Source organism: Octopus bimaculoides, chromosome 1 (genome assembly GCF_001194135.2).
Source record: "Octopus bimaculoides isolate UCB-OBI-ISO-001 chromosome 1, ASM119413v2, whole genome shotgun sequence".
Taxonomy (NCBI): Eukaryota; Metazoa; Mollusca; class Cephalopoda; order Octopoda; family Octopodidae; genus Octopus; species Octopus bimaculoides.
This window is the reverse complement of record NC_068981.1, coordinates 22203127-22212639: the sequence shown is the minus strand read 5'-3', so window position 1 is coordinate 22212639 and position 9513 is coordinate 22203127. Positions and strand designations below refer to the sequence as shown.

The window sequence follows — 9513 nt, the reverse complement described above, 5'->3', positions numbered from 1 at the left end:
CAGTCACAGTGTACCTAGAACTATATTACCTAATGTTTACTTTTTTTTTTCAGTGGCTAAGATGTGATTTGGGGAAGATTTGGTTAGGGAACTTCTTTGTCTCCATTCAAATTTGAAACCAATTGTCAATAAGGTAACTAAAAGCCAATATGAAAACAAATTGCTTAATACTTAAGCTCAAAGCTGTAATCTCTATATATAAAGATGATGCGTAGTCTAGACGGCGTTTTTAGATTTCATTATTCTCTTTAACCAGGGCAACGCCGGGTATTTCTGCTAGTATAATATAAGCTGATGAACCTATCAATTTCTAAAATAAAAGCTACCTTATTTTTCTCAGCTCAGATATACATATTCAAATACACTTAAAGTTTACCACTGGTATTAAAAGGGTTCACATCCACCATATTTATTGTCATCCACATTATTTTCTGTCTTGTTACTCAACCTGAAGGGCACATGAAGCAGACTGTTTAACAGGACTAGTGGATCTTTTCTGTTTGGCTGCACCTGTGTAAATTTTAAAATTTAGTGAAAATTTTAAAATCTGATGTATTGATGTAATTTTCCATGCTAAATCTCAGGGGCTAATCCACTTTTTCCAGAAATTAAAAAAAAAAAAGTTAGAGGTTTAAAGTTTGATTATTTTTACCCAGTCAGAAAACAGGAATTGGAAGCTGTCATTTTGTATGTGACTGCGCGTTGGCAACTGTAAACAAATGAAATATTGGCAAAATTCTGCTTTATGCATGTTATATAACCTCTCATAACTTGTTTATTTGTTGAAATTTTCAGAAAAATTTTGTGAATTTGTATTCCACACACAGGAATACAATTATGTAAAAAGAAAAAAAAATTGTGCATGGTTTAAGGCCTATTTAGCTTATTGTTTTAGCACATCTGAGGACCACCTCATATCTCATGTGTTTTAAGCATTTAATAAACGAAAAATGATCATATGGGTAAGCAGCTTAGTTTGTTATTATGGAAACAGACACCTATATGTTTGTGACTTTTGATTGGCTAAAGTTGCCCCAGATTTTCTAACTTTAAAAGCTATTAACTCTTTATTTATTGATTTATGGTAAAAATGAATTTCATGTCAATAATTACCATACAAAACTACACCAACAAATCAAATATGAAATCAATTGGAACAAAAGTTGCAGAAACTGAAAAGTGACAGCCAAACAGAATAAATCCAGGCTAGCAGCTCAATCTGGGTGTGTGGTTATACAATTAGATAATGCTTCTAGAGTTAAAGATCCACATGTGACTACAACATTATTTGGATGAATATTTTACTGTGAGACTTCAATAAAGGACTTGAGCAAATACTCACAGGGCTTACTGTAATATTGACTAAGTTAAAAAATGCTGAATGACAACAAAATTTTACATAGTATGGATGCCCAAAGCTAACCCATGCCTAAACAACATGAGTTTGAAGATAATCCCTGCCAAAGCACCATTAGTTGGAAAAATAGTTTCAGGCACAATTGGCTTGAGTTTGAAACAGGAGTGTACCAGAGGTTAAGTACACTGTGAAAGAGGGAACTATAACATTCCAGTGGTCGAGGTGCGGCAATTTTAACATAGTTTTGGATTATATTTGTACACAGGTTCAGATATACTAAATGACAATGAATTTACATTACACCTAATGCACAAAAGTGATCAAACTCAATGAATTTAAAAACTGATCCATGTCCCAGTATCACAGGTCTAAAACTCATCCATAATAAAACAACATGAGTTTGGAAACTAATTCAGATTCAATCACCAGGAATTTGAAAACTAATCTATGCACAGCTGGCTTGGTTTTGAAAGTAGGAGTATGTCAAAGATCAATTGCATTGTAAAAGGAAGGAAGAAATATAAAATTCCTGTGATTAAGATATGGTAAGCCTGACACACTTGCTAAGTCATGTAACTCAACTACATGGTCACATGAGCTGGGTTATTAAATGAAGCAACATTCTATGTAGGAGTTTGATTATTTAATGGGACAACTACAGCATTACATGGATGACTACAAGACTTCAATAAAAGACTTCAGTAATTATTTACTGAGTCTCTGTAGATGCAGGGGTGGCTGGGTGGTTAAGAAGTTTGCTTCCCAACCACATGGTTTCTGGTTCAGTCCCAAGGCAAGGCACCTCAGGCAAGTGTTTTCCCCTACAAACCTAGGTTACCACAGCCTTGAATGGATTCAGTAGATGGGAACTGAAAGATGTTCATTGTATGAGTATGTGTATCTCTTGCTCTTCCCTCTGGCTGGGTAACCATGTATCTCCTTTACAGCAGGATACCTGCTTCTGTCCTCATTCTTGTTAACTTTCTCTCTCTCTCTCTCTAGCCAGGTAACCATGTACCTCTTCTACAGCAAGACACCTGTTTCTGTCTCTCTGTCACACTAACCTTTCATCATCTGACACAAGATCACCTCCTTCAATGCCACTTCCCCTCTCAAAGATTCTTTATCTTGCAAACTTATTTGGTGACCCTGCCAGTGCAGGTGCCTCTTAAAAAGCACCCAATCCACACTGTAAAGTGGTTGGCATTTGGAAAGGCATCCAGCTATCAAAACCATGCCAAAACTGACCTCGCCTGTGCTGGTGCCACGTAAAAAGCACTCAGTCCACTCTGGCTGGGAAGGGCATCCAGCTATTGAAAATATGCCTCAATAAACTCCGTTTCACACTTGTAAGCATAGAAAAGTGAGGGGTAAAACAATGATGATGATGATGCCCCCATTATATAATTTTAACATAGAGGTTCCTGTGTTGATTTTTGCACCTGTCCTCTAAGTTGTCATAGATGGGGATATTTTTATTTATTTTATTATTTTTTTGCATATTTGAAAATTGGCTTATAGCTGGAGAATATATTCATATTAAAAGATTTGTTCTTCTTACAGCTAAATACTAAATCATGAAATCAAAGCCAATCCTGTTATTTTTCTGCTGTCTCCAGGCAAACTGGAGACAGCAGAAAAATATGAATAATGTATCACAGCATTGACTGTGACATTAGCAAAGTTTCAAAAACAAGTAGCATGTTCTAAAATATATTTCCAGTGTTTTACTTAGGAAATTTCAAACGAACAAATTATAATTAGATGATATTCAATATAAATAAATAACTGTTAACTATGAGCTAGTCTCTATAAGAGAAATCTGTTTGGCAGATGTCTCAGGTTTGCAAGCAAGAAATTAGTTGATTATATATCAACTGCAGTATATAACTGATATTTTAGTTTAAGGACCCTGGATGAATGAATAGCAAAGTTGGGCACGACAGGATTAAAAAATCTGAACAATGATAAAATGAGGAAGTTTAAACTTCTTAGCTGTCGTTATTTGTAGTATTATTGCAAAAAGTTCCTAAAGTACAAGAGAGAGAGAGAGAACAAAGAAATATTTGTTTTCATAGCTTTTCCAACCATTATCAAAAGTGTACGTCTTGCACTTAAAAATGGGGTTTAAATAAGTCCAGGATAGGAAGGAGTGCCATACTTAGGCAGTAAATTATGCATGAACAATTTGTGGTTCGACTTTTAAGTTACAAAATAATTTTAATTAAACTGTAATGAAGTAGGGAAGGCAAAAACATTGTATTTAAGTGACACTGTTTTTGATATTGTTTGTTGTGATGTTCGTAGTGTCTGTTTGTGTGTACTAAATGACTTGATAGAAGGAAACTGACAAAACGAAAGCCAGTATTTCAAGCACCGATAAAATAATAAAAATCATTGATTCGGTCATTATATTCAACTTTACAAGAAATAATAAATAAATAAATAAATAAATAAAAGCATTAGTTTCTCAGTATGATCGAAATCTGCGATTTGAATGTCATTTAATCAAAAGAAATAAATGACAAAATCATTAAAAGTACATACACTGAAGTGCAAAAAGAAAAATAACATTCTCGTTTACTTCGTATTCACAAATCTGCTTAGTAAACATTCATCTAATCGATCCTACTATATAAACATTAGACGGCAAGTGCGTGAAGTTTACTTATTATTTTCGATAAGGAAAGACTGAAAAAAGTAAGAGGAACTAAACAAGAACTTGGTTAAAGATTACAAAAATGGGGAGAAACAACGATTTATCTTCTATTTTGTTTCTTTTTCGTGCAAGGAAAATGACGACAGGAGAATTTAAAAACTGTTTTATAATATATATAGTTTCTCTTAAGAAGAAAGACAGTTAGCTAAAGTAATCTATACAAGGATGGGGACTGATGTACACACACATGCATATATACACATATACACAAACATATGCACACGCAAACAGATGTGTATATATATATATATATATATATATATGTATATATATATATATATATATATATATATATATAAACATTTGGCGACAGTTGTTGGGAGACAAAGAATGACTCAGAGGCTGCGAATACCAGGACAATAAATTAAACATGACTTAGAGCTTATCTTTTCTCAGGATTTTCACGGCCGGAGTGCGGGATGGATGGATGGATGGACGGGTAAATGGATGGTGCTTAAAACAAGAACTGTTATTAGCTGTTACCATAACAAAAAATCACTTACCTGATAAAAGAGTCGTTCCGATCACTACACTTGACTTCTCCAAGGAAACTAAAATAAGTGTTATCGTGGTTGTATAGGGTCGAGGGTAAACTATGGATAGCACAAAGTGATATAATAAACTATGTGAAAATATTTGTTGTACTGTTTTCGTTCTGTATAGGTTTAAAACTTAGAGAACAGGGATGGATACTTTCGTAACTAAGTAGATTAGGAAGACAATATAAAAATATTGAAAGTGTGAAGTAGATAAGAAATACTGTACTGTTTGTTTCTGCATTATATATATTGTGTGCGCGTGCGCGCATGTATGTGTGTGCGTGTGCGTGTGCGTGTGCGTGTTCATTACTTTTTGGGAATAATGTGTCTCGAAGCACATAGATCTAATAAATTCATAAATCATAGCATGTATATATTGAATTGAAAAGTCCTTATGAATAGGAAAAGTCAAAGGCTGCCCGGGGGACAGGAGCGGACAACAGTAAAATGCTTTTCATGTCTACAAGATATGTGGGTTCATGTCCCAAAGGTAGCCATCGACTTTTTCTCTCTGAAAGGGTTTTTCAACCCAATATTTATATCTTATTATCTGTAGCTTTATATGCTCCAAGATTCACAGTTCCAAAAAAGAATTATTTCACGATCACTCGGAATTTTATAAAAATTCTTATGAATGGATGGATGTGCGTAAATCGGTGACGAAGGGTGACTTCAAAAACAAAAGCAACTAAAGCCAAATGGACGTACACAATGAATTTATTAGCCTGACGCTCGGGAGGTTTTAAATGGGAAATTAAAAGTAAAAATATGACGTTCTAAGAATGGCTCTTCGTTAGAAAGTGTAACGAAGTCTGGAGAAAAGGAATGGATAGTCAGAAGAGAGTATGCATGTATATGTTTCGGCCTGGTAGAACAAATGAGATATAGAACTCAATGTATAATCTTTAGTAATCTTTTATTCTTTACTTAAGTCACTAGACTGTGGCCATACAGGAGCACTGCTTTGAATTTTTAGTCGAATTAACTGACCAAGTATTTTTATTTTTTAAGCCTTGTATTTATTTTATCGGTCTCTTTTGGCAAACTGCTAAGTAATGAGGACGTAAACACACACCACCGGTTGTCAAGTGGTGATGGGGTACAAACCCAGAGACAAAGACACACACACACACACACACACACACAAGCACACACACACTCATACATGCACTTGCATACACACACAAAGACACACACAAACTCATACACGCACACACACACACACACACACACACACACACACACACACACACACACACACACACACACACACACACACTCATACATCTTTATTCTTTTTGTCTTTCACTTGTTTCAGTCATTGGATTGTGGTAATACTGGGGCACTGCCTTAAAGGATTTAGTCAGATTGACCCCACTGTTTATTTTCATAAGTCTGGCACTTACTCTGTCAGTCTCTTTTGCTGAACTAATAAGTTATGGGGACATAAACAAACCAACACCAGTTGTCAGATGGTGAAAGGGAACAATCACAAACACTAAGAAACACACACACTGCAAATGATCTTATGATCTGTTATACTAACTTCAGGAAACCTGCCAGTCACCTGTTCACCTTCCAGTACCACACTAGTGGTGGCCACACTAGTCAGATTGACTACATTCTCACCAGGAAATGAGAAAGATGGCTGCTTATAAATACCAAAACTTTCCCAGGTGAAGAATGCACTCCACAACATAGATTAGTTGTTAGCAACTTCAGGATCAGGGCTAAATGGCTATCCAGAAGACAACCAGTGTGGAAAAGAAGGGTCTGGAAACTTAAGGATCCTCTGAATAGATAGAGATTTAGAGACGTAATACTTGAAGCATTTGACTAAAAAGAGGAGGATATACCGACATGTAATGTGGAGGACAACTGGAGGTTCCTACAGGACAACTGGAGGTTCCTACAGGACAAACTATTGAGGACTACTGACCAGATCTGTGGCTGGTGCAAAATCCCTGTCTCGACCTAAGGCGACATGCTGATGGAACAATATAGTTGACAGAGCCATTAGGGAAAAGAAGCAGGCCTGGACAGACTGGAAGTGTGGTGGCAGCAGTGAACTGCATCAGATAGCCAAAAGGGAAGCTAAGAGACAGGTTTACTTAGCCAGAGGGGAAGCAGAAAAGAAGAGATTTGTCAATGTTCTGCATCGTGAGGACCAGAGACTAGACATACTTCAAATTGCAAGACAGTGTGTGAGAGAGACAATCATGATGTCACAGGAGAGAAATGTGTCCACATGGATAATGGCTCACTTGCATATAATGATGCTGCAAAGAGAGAGACTTAGAGATGCCACTAGACATTTGCCCAAGGTACCATGCAGTGGGACTGAACTCAAAACCATGTGGTTAAGAAGTAAGCTTCTTACCACACAGCCACATCTGTGCCTACAGCCACAACCATTTTCGTTATCTTATTTTTTTATTCCTTCAATTTCCTCATTTATTCATTTATGCATCTACCTATTTATTTAGGAATCTATTTAATTATTCAATCTTTACCCATTTACCTATCAAGCACTCACCCAAGAAATGTTTACTTTTGTTACCTATTTCCTGTTATATTTATTTTGTCTGTGTAGTGATGCATGCAACTGTACACAACTATACATGAATATATTTGTAAATGTCTTTGTGGAGAATAAGTGTATATGGTTGTTTGTATATATTCATCTATTTGTACATCTATGTATTTGTGCATACGTGAGCTTTAAATTATGTGTTTTTTGTGTTTTATGTATATGTGAATATACTTACATACATACACTAATGTAGCCACCCATCCATTCATCCCTACACCATACATACATACACTCATACATACATACTATGTATATACATATGTCTGTATGTATGCATGTATGTATGTATGTATGTATGTATGCATATATGTATGTATTTACGTATGTATACATAAAACATAATCACAGTGTATAAATTCAGGTCAGTCAATGGTCAACCAATAATGTATATGTATGCGCATTATGTGTGTGTGATGTTAGTGTCATGTTTGCATTTCATTTAAATGAGGTAAAAAGAAATAAATAACCTTTATCTGCATGGCTTTGAAGTTGGCTGTAGCAGATCAGTGGGAGCAATTGGTGAAGGTGGCAACACGCTATCATGCTGGCTTATTAGCAAGGATGGCCTCTGCACACACCAAGTTTGATGCTATTTCAAGGTCTGAAGATCCCATTGGCCATTCCGGTAATCTCCTACGTTCTCTTGTTTAAATGCTCACACATTAATGCTTTGTACACATACACACAAAAGCAATAACTCTGTGTGTGTGTGTGGTGGTGACAAGACACTAATGGATTTTATGGTGTGCATGAAAGTTTCAGCTTTAGCACTCGAAGCAAAGATAGAACAAGGCTTCTGGAGTTCTGTGAGGCAAATGACTTGTTAGTCTACAACACTAACTTCAGGAAACCAGTCAGCCATCTAATCTCTTATCTATTTGCTGGGTATTTCAGCCAGATTGACTACTTCCTCACCAGAAACATATATAGACAGATGCTTACAAATGCAAAGGTCCTTTCCCAGTGAGGAAAGTACAACACAACATAAGTTAGTAGCTAGCAACTTCAGACTTTGGACTAGATAGACACAGGGACAGAAAGCAGTTCAGAAAAGGAAGTTATGGAAGCTCAAAAGATCCATCAAACAGTCAGGGGTTTATAAACATTCTGATTAAAGCATTTAATGAGAAAGCGGAGGAGGTTGTGATGTGTATAAAATAGAGGATGACTGGAAGTTCTTAACGGACAACCTTCTGAAGGTTGCAGACCAAATCTGCGGCTAGGACAAAATCTATGCCAGATGGAGAATGACTTGATGATCGGACAGTGAAGTAAACAGGGCCTTACAAGCAAAGGGACTGGTTTGAAAAGAGTGGAGAAATGGAGGCAGCAAAGATCTATATCAGGTGGCCAAGTGGGAAGCTAGGCAACAGGTTTATCTAGCAAGGGCAGACACAGAAAGGAAGATCAAAGTCTGAATTGCTAGACAGTGTGTCAGAGAGAAGTGCCTACAGAGAGATAATGGTATGCTTGCTCTCAGTGACCCCAAATAGAAAGAGGTGTGGAAGTGCTTCTATGAAAAGCTATTAGATGTGGAGAATGGAAGGGAGAAAGGGAATCTCCTCTATGTAAACCCAACAGAGGGATTAGATTTTTGTCTTGACTGCAGTATGTTAGATGAGGCAATTAAGGATATGAAGAGAGGAAAAGTTGACATGCTTTAAATATCTTGAGGTGTAGGATATGGTCTAGTAACCTGTATAGTTAATCAGGTTATTCAGGAATATTGTCATCCACTAATGGTGTAGCAGCATCATAGTCAGATGCTACAAGGGTAAGGAAGATGCTTTAGATTAGTGGTTCCCAACCTTTTGTTTTGCCTGCACTCCTAAACATTTTTTACAACGTCTTTGCACCCCTTAAAAAAAATTAATAATCTATTTAATGTTAAAGAAGGTGAACTAAATTTGAGCAACATATTTCATATTATCTAATTTTTCAATATGTTAACAAAAACAAAATGTATGGTCAAGAGAAAATATAACAAATTAAAATAAATTTTATTATCATCATCATCATCATCATCATCATCATCGTTTAACGTCCACTTTCCATGCTAGCATGGGTTGGACGATTTGACTGAGGACTGGTGAAACCGGATGGCAACACCAGGCTCCAATCTAATTTGGCAGAGTTTCTACAGCTGGATGCCCTTCCTAACGCCAATCACTCAGAGAGTGTAGTGGGTGCTTTTACGTGTCACCCGCACGAAGGCCAGTCAGGCGGTACTGGCAACGGCCATGCTCATCTCGCTCGAGAAACCCCATGTGTCACCCACACAAGAGCCAGCCCAGGGACACCAGCA

At 36.6% G+C, this 9513-nt stretch overlaps 1 protein-coding gene across 1 annotated transcript in view; it reads right to left on the bottom strand.

The window, feature by feature from the left end:
- Positions 1–4853, bottom strand: part of LOC106874904 (zinc finger protein 345) — a 12704-nt gene extending 7851 nt beyond the window's left edge. The window contains exon 1 of the mRNA XM_014922818.2: positions 4580–4853. The gene's annotated coding sequence lies outside the window, so the exon portion shown is untranslated. The remainder of the gene's footprint in view (positions 1–4579) is intronic.
- Positions 4854–9513: the final 4660 nt, after the last annotated feature.